This window comes from Psammomys obesus, unplaced genomic scaffold (assembly GCF_907164565.1).
Source record: "Psammomys obesus unplaced genomic scaffold, mPsaObe1.curated_primary_1811, whole genome shotgun sequence".
In the NCBI taxonomy this organism is placed as follows: domain Eukaryota; kingdom Metazoa; phylum Chordata; class Mammalia; order Rodentia; family Muridae; genus Psammomys; species Psammomys obesus.
This window is the reverse complement of record NW_026591086.1, coordinates 38,628,829-38,649,940: the sequence shown is the minus strand read 5'-3', so window position 1 is coordinate 38,649,940 and position 21,112 is coordinate 38,628,829. Positions and strand designations below refer to the sequence as shown.

The 21,112-nt window shown below is 40.9% G+C and overlaps 1 pseudogene; it reads right to left on the bottom strand.

Moving 5' to 3' along the window:
- The window catches only part of LOC129678697 (ELL-associated factor 1-like), a 70,674-nt pseudogene extending 69,346 nt beyond the window's left edge, over positions 1-1,328 (bottom strand).
- Positions 1,329-21,112: the final 19,784 nt, after the last annotated feature.

The window sequence follows — 21,112 nt, the reverse complement described above, 5'->3', positions numbered from 1 at the left end:
TTTGTGATTAAACTAGATAGTAGGTGCCCCCACACAAAGAAACATAAGACATGGAAAATCATGTTGTATGTGACAAACACTCAGGGAATCTCAGCTGTTACTTTTTCTCTCTGACATGATAGCTACCTTTAGACATCTCTTTTAAATTTCACTGGCCTAAGAAGGGAAATTGGGGATAACTTTTAGGGAACTACAATTTGAAGGTATTGTGTAGGAAAACGGACACACTACTCTTCGTTTCTCATTGGTGAGGCAACAAACTCCAAAGTTTGTTAGTAGTGGCTTAATGTAACATAAATGTAATGTCACACAGTTCTATAGGTCCAGTTTAATAGGGGTCCTACTGGATAAAGATGTTGGTAAGGCTATTTATTCTGAAAGCTCTAGAAGACAGTTCGTTTTCTTTTAAAAATCTTCTTGAGATTTTTTTTTTTTTAATTACCTTTTGTTCCTGGCTACTTTCTTCCATCTTCAAAGTCATTACTACAGGTCTTGCTCCCTTGCCTTCTCTGACTCTGGTTTTCATCGCTATATCACCTTTCCAGTTTTTTCATTGGTGGTGGCATTGCCTTCTCTGTCCTTTGCACCCCAGGCTCATAAAGATTGTTCTGGTTCCATTGGCTCCACCTGGAATATTGAGCCTAATTGCACCTCAAAAGTCTGAATCAGAGTAGCAAAGTTCTGGGCACTTGGAGGTACACATATTTGGGGAGCTCCCACTTAGCCACCCAGGAGGGGAATTCTTTATTTGCATCAAAGCTTTATCTGAACCCTGTGCTCTTATCAGGAAATACATAGGAATTTCAGAGTACTTGCCTCACCCTCCTGGTTTATCCTCTCCATTTCCTGTGACTCATCACGCCAAGAATTGGGAAGGATAAGCTGTAGCAGAAACCACCCTGGGCCAATAGTCATTGCCTAAGTCCTCACATTTTCTTTGTTGCTCTTTAGCTGTGCTGTCTTCAGCAGATCACTTAATGTTTTAACCATGCTTACATGAGCCAGTATGAGGGAGCAGATCTGTGCTTCCAGCTACTTGGAAGCTAAGATAGGAGGTTCACACGTTCAAGGCCAGTCTGGACAGCTTAGTGAGCACCTCTCTCAAAATAAAAAAGTCCTTAAAAGACACAGGCTAGGGGTACAGCTCAGTGCTTATGGAGAGTGCTTACCTTGCAAACATGACTGTAAATTCAATCCCATTACAACCACCAAGCAGAAGTCTACATGTGACGACCAAAGATACTTGCCTCACTTACTTCGACTGCTGTGTCCATCGGTTGGACAATTGGAAGGATCATGGTTTGTAGGATGTAAAAAGCCAAGTGCATGTACGATCTACCAGGCAGCACTGCATGTTCTTTGAGGGGATTTCCCTGGCACAGACTACCTGGGAGCACGGGGTGGATACAGTGAGGGCCAGTGCAGCAAAAGTGTTCTCCTCACAGTCCAGCCATAGCACTCTAATTTTCTGTCCTCACACCATCTTTACTCCTCAGATACTCAGATACTTAGGGAACCTAAGACTGGACAACGTTTAATATTCTGAGGGTCTGGATGAATAGGTAGTACCATGAAGGGGCACCTTATTATTTATTTTTCTGTCCCATGCATTTGACATCATTTCCTAATTCTATGAAGTCTGATGGAAACAAGGGAGATTTTCCTCAGCCAGATAGCCATCATTTCTATCTCTGTGATTTTCCATGTTCCAATAAGAACAAAGGTCTCCATCATGAGGCCAGGTTAAAGTAGCATATTAATCAAGTTAGAATGTTATTAAGTTGTTCTTTTTTAATTAAAATAATTAATTAAATTTTTATTTTTTATATTAATAACAGTTTATTTACTTTGTATCCCAGCTGTAGCCCCCTCCCTCATTCCCTCCCAATCCCACCCACTCTCCCTCTTCTCCTCTCATGCCTCTCTTCAAGTCTACTGATAGGGGAGGTCCTCCTCTCCTTTCATCTGACCCTAGCTTATCAGGTCTCTTCAGGACTGTCTGCAATGTCCTTTTCTGTGGCCTAGCAAGGCTGCTTCTCCTTTGGGGGGGGGGGTTGTCAAAGAGCCAGCCTATTAAGTGGCTCTTATGTGTCTACTGGGGAGGGAGTTAAGTGTTGGGGTTTCAGAGTTCTTCTTTTTTCTTTTTCTTCTTCTTCTTCCTTCTTCTTGTTCTTGTTCTTCTTCATGTACTTATCTAGTGTATGTCTTGAAAATTGGCCTTTGCGGGGTCAAAGGAGGTATGTTAGATGATAATGTGCCACAACCACATGAAGGGGCAGTGTCCTCAACCACAGTTATGTAGTATTTGTGTCATTTCTTTGGCTGTAAAAATGTCTGTGGGCTGCTTTGTGTGTGCCTGAGCAGGGCCCTGACAACCCAGGGGTTTTGGTTTAGTGATCCTTTCAGATCACTCCCCCCTCCCCTCCCACAAAAGCTAGCTGGTTCCACCTCTCTGCACTTCTCTTTTCCAAGCAATTGTTTATACAGTGGAGGGCCAGCACTTTCCTCATGAGATAATGAGCTGATGAGGAGGTAGAGAACAGTCACAGTGAATCCAGGGCTGGGCCTGGGAAAACACCCAGTGTGTTAACTGGCTAAACCTTCAGCTGCCTCTCAGGAGTGCAACAGTTTAAGAGCTTTTCACCCTCTTTCAGCCAGGCTTTAATTTCCTTAGAATCATCATTGTTGCATCTCAACCAGCAGTCTGTGTGTCCCGTTAACCCCACGCCTCCCACCAGCTGTCAACTGTCAATTTTTTTTTTCTACACAAGCATCCATCCTGCTTCATGGCCTTACTGGAATGGGAGCTTCAGGCTCCTTTTCAGCCTCCTGCCTGGCTTCCTGCCCTCTAGGGCAAGCACTCAGTGGTGTTATCAATCACTCAACAGGGGGTGGAGGAGGTGGCTACCTGCGACCACTGGAGTCTCTATCCAATCAGCATCCTTTAACAAAAGCACGGAGCACTACAGAAAACAAGCTGGGTGTTTTTCTTGTCTTCTTGGAACTGCAGATTCCACAGAAACAGTCTATTTGGGACAGGGAGTTACTACCTGTCGTTAAGGGGGCACCAGAGAGACACCTACCTGTTCTTCTTTTCCTTCTACCCTTTGCTCTTCCATACAAAACACAGCAAGGAGACCTATTTTTCACAACTTTGTGCAATTGTATAAACATATAAAGGAGGGGTTTGTTGTTGTTACAACTCTTCAGATGGATTCACCTCTCTCAGGTTTTCAGTGAGAAAGTTTTCTGGATGAGGACAGTCTTTTAAAAAGATAAATTCTTAGTTTTGTGCCTCTGAAGGCCAGCTGAGGACACTGGACCCCTGGACCAGGAGCCACAGGTGGTTGTGAGCCACCTGGTATGGGAACTGGGAACTGAACTCAAATCCTCTGTGAGATTGGGAGGTGTTCTTACCCATTTCTCTAGCTCCAAGAACAGTCTTGAAGCTTTGATTGTTTTTTTTTTTTACACTTTTGCTGCCTGACTTTGGGACATTTCGGTGCTCCTTAGCACTCTCTTTCATATGAAATGAGGGGAAAAGGCCAGAGAGTGTATTTGAACCCAACTCTGACTCCCTGGAGATGCTGGCGTACAAACACCAGGTCTACAAGGTCTGCAGTAGTTGCTGTCTCCCATAGAGCATTGTTTGCACAGAGGTTGGCAGGAAAAGTAAATCCAATTCATCTGATTAAGTACTCAAAATGATTAATTGGTAAACCTTCCCCCCCCCCATGATCCCTAATGTAACAGCTAAACAATCTATCTCTAACGGCTGTTGCATTCAAGAAATTCAGACGCAGACTTTGGTTCCCGGGAATCAGAGTGCAGTGCCCTAACGAGAGGTGTGGATATTCTAGTAGCTGGGGTGGTCAGAACTGTCCCGGGCACCTCTCAGGACAGATGTTAATTAAAGGTCGACCTCACTGGCTCCTGGTAGAATAATAACCCTGTCAGAATGCAGCGTGCAGGAGACACACCGCCACCTTCGACAGATCGATGAGTCTCTAAAGTAAACCAGAAGCATGGCCATTTATTCACTTTACCAACTTGCTACCATGGCTTTTGTCTCTGTGCTTTGTCACTTTTGCTCACCATTTTTCTTTTTCTCCTCTGATTTCCCAGCCAATTTGAAGATTTCAAATGAAAGTACCGACGTGACCCGTTGGAAATGAAGCAGTTCGGAAGTAGCATGGCTCCGTGTACACTTACCCATGTGGATAGAGTCCGAGCACTCAGGGGGAGAAGCGGGGCGGGAAAGATTGACAATGCAGGCACCGGACAAGCCACCCATCAGGCACGAAGAGATCTGAGTCCCCGAGGCAGCCTCCTTAGCTTTCTTTTTAATGAGTGAGTGTGCGAGCGCGTGTATGTATGCATAGGAAGGTGGTGTATGGCATCTGTGTGTGCCGGAGGATGTTCTGAGGGATGCGGAGAAGCTGGCGGAGCTGAGTGCTTGGTACCATCACTCTCTGCCTTATTTCTAAAACAACACAACGTGTTTTGATATGCTTTATAAATTCTCCTTAAAGAAAGATAGCAATTAAAAGATTCAGTTATGTGGAAGATGGTTTACAGGGAACACAACAGCCAGGCTATTGGTGACAGGGACACCAGTACTTTAAAGCCTGTGAGTTCTTGGAAAAGTCCCAGGCAACCTTCTTCTGAAAAGATTACAGAATCCAGTTTATTCCTTCAGTAGTTATATTGAGAACTGAATTAGGAGATGGGAAGAATGCATTCATTCTCTTTTCCCTTCATTTATTTACCCTGCCGTTGTTAGTAGAAGTGACTAGAGTTTAGAGACATTTGAACCATGCGATGTTCCTCAGCACTGAGATTGGATGACATATAGATTCTAGCAAGTTTCTGTGTGTTTTAGCCACTAGTTACCTTGTCTGCTATCATCATGGCAGTATGCAGGCAGGTGCCGAAGCAGAAGCTGAGAGCTACATCCTCATCCATATGCAGAGAGAGTAAGAGAGATTATAGGCTTGGCATGGACTTTTGAAATCTCAAAATCAAACCCCAGCTACACACTTCCTCCAACAAGGCCGCACCTCTTAGTTCTTTTAATTCTTTCAAATAATGCCACTCCTGGTGACTAAGCGTTCAAATATGTGAGCCTATTGTTACTTCTCAGTATTGCTGCTTAATGTGCGCCGTACAGACATAAGGAGCTGTGTTCTGCAGCATCCCCCACCCTTGTTGGCCTTGTGCATGTTTTTTTTTTTTTTCCCTTTAAAAATTTTTTTTTTTGACCCAGAGTCTTTGTGAAAACTTGAGGTCTTCCACACATTCTGTGAAAAGCCTTTATTTAGCCGTCCTAAGAAAGAAACACAATTCTCCAAACATTGAGAGATAATTGAGCCTAATTTTATTTTTTTGCTAAGTTCCTGCTAAGGAGACCTCAACTACTATTGTCCTTAAAGAAAGACGGTCTCATCCAATGCTAATTCTAGTAAATGATAGAAAATGAGTTTCCAAGTGAAGAACAGCCAGACAGCCTCCCAGCGGCATCTTCTCACATGCCCTGACCTCAAGGCCACCCTAAAGCTGCCAACTAAATGCCTGGGGAAATTTCCAGGGAAGCAGATGGTGCTGCCTGGAGACAGTGGCCCACAGCTTGGCATCTGGGCTCTTGTGCTCTACAGCTGAGGGTTTCTCAGACAGAAGAGTGGGCGACGGGCTTAAGGCTGAACTCCATTAGTGCCCTGGCACAGCCACTTCTTTTCCTTAAGGGAGGGATTTGCATCCCAGAAATCATATAAAAGCTACTTTGTCCCTCTGCAAATGGGTGAGGCAAAATGTACCTATAAAAGAACATTTAAAGGAGTCAGAAAGGGATTAATAAAGGCGAGGTTTCCTATTTAGCCAAGGCTTGTATTAAACCCTGCCACTGCAGTCCATGGGAGAGAAGGTTTCTATGTTGCTTCAAGTACTAGTTACTCTCCTGTCACTGTAAACCAGTTACCTCCATAGACAATCAAGAGGACGGGTTGATTTTGGCATGTGGTTTTGGTTCATGCTTGGGAGAACATCCCAGTTCATATGCAGAAGAGCTGGGAACAATAGAGAGTGACAGGCAAGGCTGGGGACAGTTGTCACCAAAGGATTTTTACCTCCTTCACGTCTTACAAGCTACATTTAAAGAGTGATTAATTTTGTTATTTGACAACTTCCCATGTGAATGTAATACATTCTGTTATTCTCTCCCCCACCATCTCTTATCTCCTTCCTATCTGTGCCAACATGCCCCTCCCTCATCCCTATCAGTCCCTTTCCAGATTCATGACTTTTGGTCTTGTTTTGCGACCCATTTAGTTTAACCAGGACCATCTGTGTGACAACTGGATTGGAATTATCTCTCTGAGCTTGTTGGAGTCATTAGTGGGTACATGGCTAAAGGCAGCAATTTCCTCTGTGAATTTATTGTGGCAAATTGCTCAGAAGTGAGGGTTAGGGCCCCTCTAAGTCCCCAGATTCCCCCTCCATTCATGTCTGACGGTTGCCAGGGACATTCTTGTGCGGACCCGGTGAAGGCAGACCTGGTGTGGCTACTATGAGTTTTGATGGCAATGGCCGTGTCTTGTCTGGATGTTAAGATGATGTTTCGTGACTCTGCTCTTTATATTCTGACTCTTACTTTTTTTTTTTTTCCATCTCCTCCTATCAGTGTTCCTTGAGCCTTGGAGAGGATGCTGTAAATGACTTGTTTAGGGCTTAGCCCTTTTCGTTACCCATTCTCAGCACTGTATGCTGCTGTAAGTCTCTGCACTCACTACTGCTCACTAAGGAGGGAAGCTCCTCTAATTAAGGAGGAGAGTAGTGCTTATCTACATACCTACAGGGCAGCTTTACACTAAGCCAATTTAGCTAAATAGCACTATTCAGTTTGTCCCTAAGGTTGTGAGTTCCCAGGCCACAGGGTCTTGACCAGGTTCTAGGCATGTAGTCCCTTGTGTGGAGTGAGTCTAGTGGCCTGCTTCTTGCAGCTTTGTCCTACTTTCTAAAGTTTCCTCTACTTTTCCCAGATAGTGCCAGTTGCTAGGGTTTAAGTATCCAAAAATGACATCATGAGCTTTTCAGGCAAATGGAAGGAACAACAAGGATGAAGCAGCTTGAGTGAGGCAACCCAGATCCAGAAATAAAAATATGGTATGTATTGACTTACAAGTGAATATTAGCAGTTAAGTAAACGATAACTAAGCAGCAATATGTAGACTCAGAGACATTAGATGAAGGGGAGGGATTTGGTGGGATTCATGAATTTCCCTGGGAAGAGGAAATAGATTAGATTTTATGGGTAGACTGGGGGAAAGAACAGGACAGATCAGGTGAGAGTGGTATGGGGTGGATGGAGTTTGGGGAGACAGATGGCTAGAATTGGGGTCATTTAGGGGATAGTGTGGAAAGCTAGAGCAGTGGCAACCTCCTGGAATCCATGAAGATGATCCTGGTAAGGACTCCTAATAAGGAGGATATGGAGTATCAACTGGCCATCTCTAGTAGCCAGGCAAGGCTTCCATTGTAGAGACTGGGTTGCGTTCAATTGAATTGTTGGCCAAAGGGTTCACATGAAAATCTTCAAATAATCCAGGCTAATGCTAAGACAAAGGGTCGCTCTTCACAAACTGACAGTGGGGGCCCCAATGTTTAGGACAACATCACACAACTCATTGAACCTAGAGAAGTCTAGCTAGTGCCTACATGGTACCCTTATCTATATGTTCTATTCTCTTTGGTTCAGGAATGTACTTTGCGGACTACTAAAAGAGAAATGTACACACCAGCCCAGTCACAAAACCTTTGACCTACAGTCTGTCCTGCCTGAAAGATATACTAGGACAATGGTGGCACAGAATTGTAGGAATGATCAATCAATGTCTGATTTGACTTAAGGTCTACTCCAAGAGAAGAAACCCATACCAGACAGTGCTTGAGTAACTAAGAACCAAAGAAAAGAAGCTTAAAACCAAATATGACTTGTCTAAAAAATAATCAGTGAAATGATTTCTAATAATATTCTGCTATATTCATAGATCAGTGATGTATCCAGTCATCATCAGAGAGGCTTCCTCCAGCAGCATATGAGAATAATGCAGAGATCCACAGCCAGATATTATGTGGAAATAGAGTCTAAATTAGAGGTCTCCATCAAATCCCTCCCCTTAGAGCCCAGGGAATCTTGCAGACGAGGAGGCAGAAAGACTAAGAGTTAGGGGAAATGGAGGACACCAGGAAACCAAGGCCCTGTGAATCAACTAAGCAAGGCTCATATGAGCTTACAGATACTGAGGCAGCAATCACAGGGCCTACATGGGCCTGTCTCAGATCCTTTCAGCATAGTATTCTTGTGGGACTGTGAGAACAAGTGGGTCTCTGGCTCTTGTGCCTGCTTTTGGGAATCTTTTCCTCTTGTTGGGCTGCAGTGTCCAACTTCAATATGAAAGTTTTTGCTGATTATATTTTATACTGTTATGTTTGTTTATTCTTTTCTAATGGGAGATAGAAATGGAGTGGATTTTGAGAGGGGAGGGAAAGAGGAGGGAAGAAGAAACTGGAAGGAGCAGAGGGAGGAGAAAGTGCAATCAGGATATATTTCATTAGAAAAGGATCTATTTACAATAAAAAAGTATACAAAACATAAGCCAATGGTGACACGATATTCAATACACAACATTTCTCCACCTTGAATTACTTTCTTGAGTATAAGGACTTTCCCTTTGATCAAGTTGTAGTTAGTGTCCTCTGTGGTTTTGTTGGTTTGTTTTGTTTTTTGACTGTGCCTTGGCTTCAGACCTCTGTGTCTCTCTTTGTCAGATTTAGGATGGATGAGACTAATTCCATTGAGAAGCAATCCTCAGGTGTTAGTAATTGATTGGTTTGTCTGTCCTCAATAAAAGTCCTGATAAGTTGGCTTAGCAAAAATGACCCTACCCTGGAAGCCTAACATGCCAGCAGAGGCATGTTGGGAAATCTTGGCTAAAGAAGTCCAGATTTTTCTGATATTGGTTGGTTAACTAGCCTTGTATCCTGAGAGACAGCTGTAGGTGGGAGGTTGTCTTTAGGTTGTCTTTAGATGATGGAATGACTGCATTGCCATCTTCATGAATATCCAGCTCTCGTGGAGGTTGCTGCTGTTACCAATCTGAATTTTTCAGAGGAATTTTGTGAGGACCGTATGATTCAGTTTGATATATCTGATTATTATTATTCATGGTATATATGGTTTATGGGGTTCCTTCAAATGCTAAATAAGTGGATATTGAAACATCAGTACTAGAGAAAATATGAACACATATATGCTTATGCTTTGCCTAGATTGTAATCTTAAATCTTAAATCAGTACCTTTTGTAAGCTCTGTTCTGTTTATTTTACTTATGAGAAAACAAAGCTGGGAACCTTGTGGCTTGTCTTGATTGAGGCTGCTCTACCCATAGATGCTGCTGTTAAAGTACGGGCTCCATCATCCTGGCCTTGGCACTTTGGCAGTACCCTGACTGCCCATAGCATCTCTACCCCTCTCCTACCCTGCATGAGAGCTGGAATGAGTAAGCTCAGCCTTCATATTTTTATTGCTCAACACATGCACACAGATGACTTTGAAAGCACCAGGAGAATTGATTTGGGGCTTACCAATAAATGTTACCAAGTAAAAGGATGACAACTGAGGTACCTGCAAACAGCGAACACCATCTGTAGTAGGGTTAGATGCACAGTTGTGTGCTCGCTTTTTCTGAGCAGCGCTCCCGATTACCCTATTATTTCCACCTTACAGTTGAGAGAATTTAGTTCACCTAATTTGTATGTGGCAAAGGAAGAATTTAGTTCTTGATCTGGTTCATTTGGTTTCAACAGTTGTGTTCTAAACCGTTATTCTGTATTGTTCCCAGGTTTCTAAAAAAATGATTTTATTTTTTTGGAGAAGTGATCTCAGTGTGTAGCCCAGGCTGGTCCTGAATTTATAATCCTTCTATCTCAACATACCAAGTGCTGTTATTAGAAATGTGCAGTGTATCAAAGCAGATGCTGAGACTCACAGCCAAACCTTCAGCAGAGTGCAGGGAATCATGTGAAAGAAGGGGGAGTTAATATGACCTGGAAAGGACAGGAGCTCCACAAGGACCAAATATATCTTGGCACAGGGGTCTTTTCTGAGACTGTTTCTCCAACCAAGGACTATGTATGGATATAATTTAGAATATAACCCCTAGGAGTATATCCTAGAATATATGATATACTCCTGCTCAGATGTAATCCATGGCAGCTCAGCATCCAAGTGGGTACCCTAGTAAGGGGAACAGGGACTGTCTCTGACATGAACTCAGTGGCTGGCTTTTTTTACCTCCCCCATCCCCCATCCCCAAGGGAGGAGCAGCCTTGCTAGGTCACAGAGAAGGACATTGCAGCCAGTCCTGAAGATACCTGATAAGCTAGGGTCAGATGAAAGGGGAGGAACACCTCCAATATCAGTGGACTTAGAGAGGGGCAGAGAGGAAATGAGGGAGAGAGGGTGGGATTGGGAGGGAATAAGAGAGGGGGCTACAGCTGGGATACAAAATAAATAAACTGTAACTAATATAAAAATAAAAAATTTAATTAAAAAATTTAAAAAAGAAATGTGAAGTCCATACTCAGCCTTTGCAAGTCCTTATACAAACCTCAGTGACCATATATGTTGTCACCATGATGTATAATTATTTTTCATCTCCTTATATTATTTCTTTAATATTAGGGATGGGGTTAATGTCTGTTCTTTATTTAATGACACAGTACTGCATAAACTTTGATATGTTTTTATTATTTTTCCTCTGTTGAAATTCTTAGGGAAAATGACCTGACTGAGCGGATGTAAACATTTTCATGGCTTCTGCTGTGTGTTGGAGTTTGGTCTTCCACAGAGTGACTCAGGCTATCCCACTGTTTTTAGTTCCGAGTGTCATGTTTGGTGAACTCCCACCAGGTATTCTAGAACTGTTGCTGTTTTCAGCAGAAACTCATTTCTTAATTTTTATCTCTTCAGCCTGAAACACCATTTCTCCATATATATATATTTTTTTTTCTGTTTCAATTAAAAAAAAAAAGTCTATACTATGTTATTCTCCTTTGGTGGGTAGGATCCCACTATTTTGTCTTACTCCTTTATATTTCCTATATATCAGAGAGAAACTAACAAATTATATTTTTTACATTTTTATTTTAGTTTGCTCATACCCAGTTTTCATTGGTTGTTTTATTGTAGAGGTGGCTGAAGGTTTTTTCCCTTCTCTTTTTCAAATTTCATATGTGTATATAGGCGCACATGTTGAATGTGCATGTGTACGTGTGCTATGGTCACGTGTAAATGTACAACACCCTGAGTGAGTAGGCACTCACGTGGGCAGCACGTGAATCCATGTCACAACCCACCCCACAGTCTTTTGGCTGTTATTAGTATGATTTAGCCCTAAGTGAAGCCATTGGGGGTTGGGCTTAATGTAGGGAGAGATTCCTTTATTTTGTGAGGTCTGTGTTTGGTGTAGCAACTGCGTCTTTCTGCCCGGGCAGAAGTATTTTCATGTTGTAGAGGATGGGTGTCTAAGAGCAAAGTACCAGCCTCTGCATCGTTCAGCTCTTAGCCTTTCCACCCAGCCTCAAGCATTCCTTCCAGGCTGCTCTGTTGCTGTTTTTGCTTTCTGTGCAACACTTGTTATCTCCTGAAAACTGGCTTTTTTTGTTTGCTTGTTTACTTCTTTGCTAGCTGTCGTCCCATCTGTACAATATGAGGCCATGAGTGCCAGAGCGGAGTCTGGTGTGTTTCTTCAGGTCCTCCTGCAGCTCCTGTTACATCCTAGTCTCTCAAAATGTACTGCTATGTAATGAAAGCCATCACAAGATTTCAGGTTGTTCCAAATACAAGAAAATAGATGTTGAGATGAACTTTGACACAAAACAAAGAATTCCGAGATTTAGGCAAGCCCCAGGCATGCGGCATGAAAGAAAGAAACGTGGCATTTTTCAAACTGCCATTTTCTGAAATCTCTAAGCAATTATATGCAATCTATATTCCATGTGATTTGGTCTCTATGACTAGGGTCTGGGACAGCGAGAAGGAATTAATTTACGAAGTTAATATGTAAGAATATTTTTTTTGTTAGAACGGTCTTCTGGCATGCTAAGTGTTATGATTATCTGAGCTCTGCATTGAGCTAAGTAACATGGTGAATGAGGAGTTTCTGGCCTGGAAGTGGCATTAAGTGGTGAACTGGTTCTTGAGTGTGGAAATGTACTGTTCCTACATAAAACGCAAAGGCTTGATCTTCGTTGCATGGCTTCTGTTCCTTTTATAGAAACAGAATACAGGACCTGGAAAACAGAAGTAAATGAAAGAAAATGACCCATTCCTTTGATTTGTACCAAACTTCTGACAACTGGTCCTGTTGACTTTTTGAAATTCAGAACTGGATTGTTAATCCTAATATCATCAATGTTTTAAAGGCTGACTTGATTTTATTTTGAAGTTTTATTATGTATGAAAAACTTTGTTTTGTAGACCAAGCCATGAAGTATTCATGGAAAGAATTAGCAAAGACTACCTCCTAACGTTTTTGTTTATATTATAATCAAATTTGCTTATGTATTCTTATTTAGCCTTTCTAGGCTAGAAAAACTAAGATAAAGCATAAACGTTCTACATAGAGCTAGCTTAAGGAATTTGTTTATTCCCATTCTTCTGTACATTTTATGTTGGCTATAAGCTTTTAACGATGGTTTATAAGCAAACTGAAATATGCATTTTGAAAAAATAAAATTATAAGTTATAAAATTATAAGAATTGAAAATTCCTGACAGAGCTCTGAGGTGAGAAAAGGGAAATTTATCAAACAAAATATCATTGTTTTGGTATTTTCAAATACATTTTATGTTAGGATGGGAAATGAAGAAATGAGGGGAAAATCTGAATAAAACACAAATCTTTCTATTAAACTAGGACTCTTTCCATGGAAACAGGTTCGAAACTCTCCTGGTTATTGACTTCTTGGGAACTGAAGGATAGTAGTTTTACCAATTCTTGAATTTGCCTTAAGTAGCAATAGAAATATGGCAGATGAAGTGGTTAAAAGCTCAGGGGTGGGAATCTCCTGTGTGTAGAATTTGGTATAAAGAACAACAAGAAGCTTAAAGGGTTTTCCTACTTATAATCCTTGACCTTCACAGCCTGAACCTGCACTTTAGACATGAATCAAGCAGTGAGTGCAATAAATTGAAATGAACAGTTGCCATATTTTCGTATGAAAAGAAAGTTTAAGTTGCATTCTGGACTCAATTCAGCTGTCCAGTTAGGTCAGTCAAAACAATAGTTAGAACCTAGGCTCTCACCTATCAGGGACATAAATGATACAACTCTAACTACATGGCCCTCTCTTTCACTGCTCCGTCCTCTCCTAGGAGGGGTGTCTCAACTGCTACATCTTTTCTTTCTGTGTCTTGTGGAGAGAGCACTACTCATCTTTATTACCAACTATAATGTAAGATTACCCCCCCTTTTTTTATCCCTGATGAGCAGCAGGGTTCAGGCTAGAACTTTATTCAAATGATTGCCATTTTTGCTAAATGGAGAAAGCAGGCAGGAAGAAGACAGACTAAATGCAAGATAATTTTCCACGTTTCCATTCATCTTCCACCAGTGATGCTTCTAGTGCCTTGGCATCCCCAACAGTATGGGAATTGCTGACCATGGAAAGGAGGATGAAAGATCTTACTGCATTTTGAGCTCCATTAGGTTCTCATTTTCCATTCTTCAGAAAGAGTGGCAGTAGGAATATTCCCCTACTCCCAGAGAAAATCATGTCTTACCCTTAGAAAATTGGCTTGGCTTCCAGTAAAATATTCATTCTGAGTCTTAGTTATCCATGTCATAAAACTGGTTTTATCTATATTTGAATGACTCTATCTGTAGGACACTAAGATTTGGGGTTGTAGTTTATCCTTTTTAAAAAATCTTTCATCAAAAATTTAAAGCACCTTCATGTACAATCTCATCTATCTAGTTAAGATGGTTTTGAAACCCAGTATGTATTTTCTCAAGTTAACCTAATCTCCTGTTCTTCCTACTCACTTTCCATTTCATCATGCTTGTTAGGGTTTCTAGTGTTGCACAATGACCATGCCAACTTAAAAAAAAACTTTTTATTTGTTCTTTGTGAATTTCAGATCATGCATCCACTCATCTTCCAAGTCCTCTGAATCCACCTTCTACCCCTGCAACCTCCCACTCCAAAGAAAACAAACAGATGAAAATAAAACAACATTTATGATTTTGTTGGCTTGTATATTGTCTCTCTGCCTTTTAGTTAGTTTGGCTAAGGGCTTGTCCATCTTGCTGATTTTCTTAACGAACCAGCTCTTGATTTCTTTGATTCTTTATGTCATTCTCTTTGTTTCTAATTTATTGATTTCATCTTTGAGTTTGATTATTTCCTGCCATTTACTCCTCTTGGGTGTGTTTGCTTCTTTTTTTATTCTAGAGCTTCCAGGTGTGCTGTTGAGTTGCTAGTATGAGATCTCTTCAACTTCCTTGTGAAGGCACTTAGTGACATGAACTTTCGTCTTAGCACTGCTTTTGTTGTGTCCCATAAATTTGGGTATGTCAAGCTTTAATTTTCATTGAATTTTAGGAAATCTATAATTTCTTTTCTTATTGCTTCCATGACCCAGTGGTCATTAAATAAAGATTTGCTCAGTTTCCATGGGTGTGTAGGCTTTCTGTTGTTGTTGAAGTCTAGCTTTAATCCATAATGATCTAATAAAATATGAGGGGCTATTTCAATTTTCTTATATCGGTTGAGGCTTGCTTTGTGACTGAATATATGGTCAATTTTGGACAAGGTTCCACAAGGAGCTGAGAAGAAGGTATGTTTTTTTTGTGTTTGAAGGGGACATTAAAATAGACATGGAGGAAATGCAAAAAAAAAAATCATTAGTTTTTACTTCAAAAGCCTGTATGCCACAAAGTTGGAAAATCTAAATGAAATGGACAATTTTCTTGATTGATTCCACTTACCAAAGTTAAATCAAGATCAGGTAAATTATTTAAGTAGTCCTATAACTCCCAGGGAAATAGAAGCAATAATTAAAAGTCTCCCAAACAAACAAACAAAAAAATCCCAAGGATAGAATTCTACCAGAGTTTCAAACAAAAGCTAGTATAAATACTCCTCAAACTAGTTCACAAAATAGGAACAGAAGGAACATGGCCAGACTCATTCTTTGAGAACACAGTCACCTTATGCCTAAACCACACAAAGACCCGACAAAGAAAGAGAATTTTAGACCAATTTTCCTCATATATTAATGCAAAAAATGCTCAATAAAACACTCACAAACTGAATCCAAGAACACTTCAAAAATATCATCTACTATGATCAAGTAGGCTTCATCCTACTTGATGCTGGGATGCTTCAATATATAAAAATCCATCAATATAACCCACCATATAAACAAACATGATTATATCATTAGATGCTGAAAAAACCTTTGACAAAAGTCAACACTTCATGTTAAAAGTATTGGAGAGATTAGGAATACAAGGCACATAACTAAACACCATAAAGGTAATATACAACAAGCTGATAGCCAACATCAAATTAAATGGAGAGAAACTTAAAGCAATCCTACTATAATCAGGAACAAGACAAGGCTGCCCACTCTCTCCATATCTCTTTAGTACTTGAAGTCCTAGCTAGAGCAATAAGAAAACTAAAGGAGATCAAAGGAATATACATTGGAAAAGAAGAAGTCAAAGTATTGCTATTCACAGATGATATAAATCACCCCAAAAATTCTACCAGTGAACTCTTTTAATTTTTCTTTCTTTCTTTTTTGAAAAAAAAGTTTATTTATTTATTACAATTTATTCACTTTGTATCCCAGCTGAAGCCCTCTCACCAATCCCCTCCCAAACCCATTCTTCCTCCCTTTTCTTCTACTATGCCCCTCCCCCAGTCCAGTGACAGGGGAGGTCCTCCTCCCCTTCCATCTGATCCTAGTCTATCAGGTCTCATCAGGACTGGCTTCATTGTCTTCCTCTGAGGCCTGGTAAGGCTGCTCCCCCCTTAGGGGGAGGTGATCAAAGAGCCAGCCACTGAGTTCATGTCAGAGACAGTCCCTGTTTCCATTACTAGGGAACCCTCTTGAACACTGAGCTGCCACGGGCTACATCTATGTAGGGGTTCTATGTTAGCCCATGCACTGTCTTTGTTACCAGGGGACTCTTATAGCTGATAAACACTTACAATAAAGTGGCTGGATACAAATTAACTAAAAAAAAAAAAAAATCAGTAGCCATCCTGTACGGAAACAACAAACATGATGAGAAAGAAATTAGGGAAACAATACCTTTCACAATTGCCACAAATAATGTGAAATATCTTGGTGTGACTCTAACCAAGCAGGTGAAAGACAAGAACTTTGAGTCTCTGAAGAAATAAATTGAAGAAGATATCAGAAGATGGAAAGATCTCCCATGCTCATGTATCAGTAGGATTAACATAGTAAAAATGACCATCTTACCAAAAGCAATCTACAGATTCAATGCAATTCCTATAAAATACCAACATAATTCTTTACAGACCTTGAAAGAATAATTCTCAGCTTCATTTGTAAAAACAACAACAACAACAAAAAACCCAGAATACCTAAAAAGAATCCCAACTAAAAGGTTGGGATCATATTGAGAGCAGGGGTAGGAGGTGAGAGTGCTGGGAGGGAGAAGGAAAATTGGAGACCTGGGACAGGGTAAGCACCTTGAAGGATTTGGGGGTGACTCTAGCATGGAGGGACAAGGAGGCTGAAGTGCCCATTTCCTAGCCAGGCAGGACTTCCAGTGGAGGGAAGAGGACACATACCCACCCACAAAACTTCCACCCAAATTTAACTTTCCTACAAGATGTGCAGGAATAAAGTTGGAGCAGAGACTGAGGGACTGGCCAACCAATGCCTGGCCCAACTGGAGACCCACCCCATAGGACCGAGCTAACCCTGACACTATTAATGGTACTCTGCTATGCTTACATAGAGGAACCTAACACACTCTCCTTTGAGAGGCTCCACCCAGCAGCAGATGGAAACAGATTGTGAGACAAACAGCCAAGCATTAGGCAGAGCTCAGGGAGTCTTATGGAAGAGTAGAGAGACAAATAGAAGGACCTGACAGGGACAAGAACTCTACAAGAAGACCAACAGAGCCAACCAGCCTTGGCAAATGGGGGCTTACAGAGACTGAAGCACCAACCAAAGAGCATGGTCTGGACCTAGACTGTTTACACACATGTAACGGATGGGCAGCTTGTTCTTCATATGGGTTCCCTAGCAATTGGAGTGGGGGCTGTCTCTGACATGGACTCTTCTGCCTGCTTTTAGATTGCTCCCCCTAAGTTACGCTGCCTTGTCTGGCCTCAGTGGAAGAGGATGTGTTTAGTCCTGATGTGACTTGATATGCTGGGGTGGGTTGATACAGTGTGTGTATACGGGAAAGACTCCCCTCTTCTGAAGAGAAGGGGATGGGGGAAGGGGGAGGAGGTGGATGGGAGGGACTGGGAGGAGGCTTTGATCAGGATGTACAGTGAATAAATAAATAAATTTAATAAAAGAAAAGAAAAGAATAACAAAAAGAAAAAGTAACAAAAATATAGCAGTGGAAGCTGTGGTAGGTCAGGGTTTGTCACACAGTATTCCCCTTTGCCAAACAGCCTTACTTGCAAATGTTCATTGCAATGGATCATTGGTGTGGTTTTGAGCCCTTACAAAGTAAAGCATTTCAGAGGGACAGATATAAGTTTCTCTCCATTGACTTTGATGTTGGCTATAGGCTTGCTGTAGATTGCGTTTACTATGTTTAGGTACGTGCCTTGTATCCCTGATCTCTCCAAGACTTTAAACATGAATGGGTGTTGGACTTTGTCAAATGTTTTTTTTGGCATCTAAGGAGATGATCATGTGGTTTTTCTCTTTCAGTTTGTTCATATGGTGGATAACATTGATGGATTTCCATATATTGAACCACCCTTGCATGCCTGGGATGAAGCCTACTTGGTCATGGTATTGTTTATGTATTCTTGGATTTGGTTTGCCAGTATTTTATTGAGTATTTTTGCATCAATGTTCATAAGAGAGATAGGTCTGAAGTTCTCTTTTTTTCTTGGGTCTGTGTGGTTTAGGTATCAATGTGACTGTGGCTTCATAGAATGAGTTTGGTAATGTTCCTCTGTTTCTGTTTTGTGGAATAGTTTGAAGAGAATTGGTGTTAGCTCTTCTCTGAAGGTCTGGTAGAATTCTGTGCTGAAATCATCTGGCCTTGGGCTTTTTTTTGGAAGGGAGACTTTTGATGACTACTTCTATTTTCTTGTAGGATATAGGACTATTCAGTATTTCTATCTGATCTTGATTTAATTTTGGTAAGTGGAATCTATCAAGAAAATTGTCCATTTCATTTAGATTTTCAAATTTTGTGGCATATAGGCTTTTGTAGTAAGACCTAATGATTGTTTGGATTTCCTCAGTGTCTGCTGTTATGTCTCCCTTTTTGTATCACTTCAACATTGTACTTGAAGTCAATGCTTGAGCAAGAAGACAACTAAAGGAGATAAAGGGGATACAAATTGGAAAGGAAGAAGTCAAAGTAGCCTATTTGCAGATGATATGATAGTATACTTGAGTGACCCCTAAAATTCAACAAGAGAACTCTTTTAGCTGATAAACACCTTCAGTAAAGTGACTGGATACAAAATTAACTAAAAAAAAAAAATCAGAAGCCCTCCTGTTTACCAAAGACAAAAGGACTGAGAAAGAAATTAGGGAAACAACACCCTTTCCAATAGCCACTAATAACATAAAGTACCTTGGTGTGACTCTAACCAAGCTTGAAAGACCTGTTTGAAAAAAACTCAAGTCTCTGAAGAAATAAACTGAAGAAGATATCAGAAGATGGAAAGATCTCCTGTGCTCATGGATTGGTAGGAATAACATCTGCCAAAAGCAATATACAGATTCAATGCAAATCCCATCAAAATAACAACACAATTCTTTATAGATCTTGAAAGAAAAATTCTCAACTTCATATGGAGAAAGGAAAAAAACCCAGAATTTCCAAAACGTTCCTGTACAACAAAAGATTGTCTGGAGGTATCTCCATCCCTGATCTCAAGCTGTATTACAGAGTAATGGTAATAAAAACTGCATGGTATTGGCATAGAAACAAACTGGTGGATCAATGGAATTGAATAGAAGATCCAGAAATAAACCCACATGCCTATGGATACTTGATTTTTGACAAAGAAGCCAGAACCATTCCATGACAAAAAGCACCTTCAACAAATGGTGCTGGTCTAACTGTCTACATGCAGAAAACTGCAAATACATCCATATTTCTCATCCTGCACAAAATTAAAGTCCAAGTGGATCAAAGACCTTAACAAAAAAACAGACACACTAAATCTGTTAGAAGAAAAAGGGGGAAAGAGCCTTGAACTCAATGACACAGGAGAAAACTTCCTGAACAGAACACCAACAGCACAGGCTCTAAGATTAACAATCAATAAATGGGACCTCATGACACTGAAAAGCTTCTGTAAAGCAAAAGACACTGTCCTCAGAACCAAATGACAGCCTTCAGACTGGGAAAGGATCTTTATCAACCCTATATCTGACAGAGGGCTAATATCAAGAATTTATGAAGAACTAAAGAAGTTAAAAAGCAACAAATCATGCAATCTAATTAAAAAATGGTATGGAACTAAACAGAGAATTCTCAGTAGAGGAATATAGAATGGCAGAGAAACTCTTAAAGAACTGCTCAACGCCCTTAGCTATCAGGAAGATGCAAATCAAAACGACCCTGAGATTTTATCTTATACCCATCAGAATGGCTAAGATCAAAATCTCAAGTGACAACACATGCTGGAGAGGATGTGGAGAAAGGGGAACCCTCCTCCATTGCTGGTGGAAATGTAAACTTGTACAACCACTCTGGAAATCAATCTGGTGCTTTCTCAGACAACTAGGAGTAGTGCTTCCTCAAGATCCAGCTATTCCATTCCTAGGCATATATCCAAAAGATACTCAAGTACACAACAAGAACATTTGTTCAACCATGTTTGTAGAAGCTTTATTCGCAATAGCCAGAATCTTGAAACAAACCAGATGTCCATCAACAGAGGAATGGATACAGAAATTGTGGTACATTTACACAACGGAATACTACTCAGCAATTAAAAACAAGGAAGTCATGAAATTTGCAGGCAAATGGTGGGAACTAGAAAAGATAGTCCTGAGTGAGGTATCCCAGAAGCAGAAAGACATACATGGTATATATTCACTTATAAGTGGATGCTAGACCTATAAGATTGGACAAACATACTAAAATCTGTATACCTAAAGAATATAAACAAGAAGAGGTTCTGGGGTAAGATGATCAATCCTCACTTAGAAAGACAAATGGGATGGACATTGGAAGTAGAAGAAAACAAGAAACAGGACAGGAGCCTACCATAGAGGGCCTCTGAAAGACTCTACCTAGCAGTGTATCAAAGCAGATGCTGATACTCATAACCAAACCTTGGGCAGAGTGCAGTGAATCATATGAAAGAAGGGGGAGTTATTAAGACCTGGAGAGGACAGGAGTTCCACAAGGACCAAATGTATCTGGGCACAGGGGTCTTTTCTGAGACTGATTCTTCAACCGAGGACCATGCATGGATATAACCTAGAGCCCTTGCTCAGATGTAGCCTATTGGCAGCTCAGCATCTAAGTGGGTACCCTAGTAAGGGGAACAGGGACTGTCTCTGACATGAACCCAGTGGTTAGCCCTTTGATCTCCTGCCCGGAGGGAGGAATAGCCTTGCTAGGCCACAGAAGAGGACATTGCAGCCAGTCCTAATGAGACTTGATAAGCTAGGGTCAGATGGAAGGGGAGGAAGACCTCCCCTATCAGTGGAACTAGAGAGGGGCAGGGAGTGGTTGAGGGAAGGAGGGTGGGATTGAGAGGAAATAAGAGAGGTGGCTACAGCTGGGATACAAAGTAAATAACCTGTAATTAATATAACAAGTAAAATTTATATATACCAGTAAAG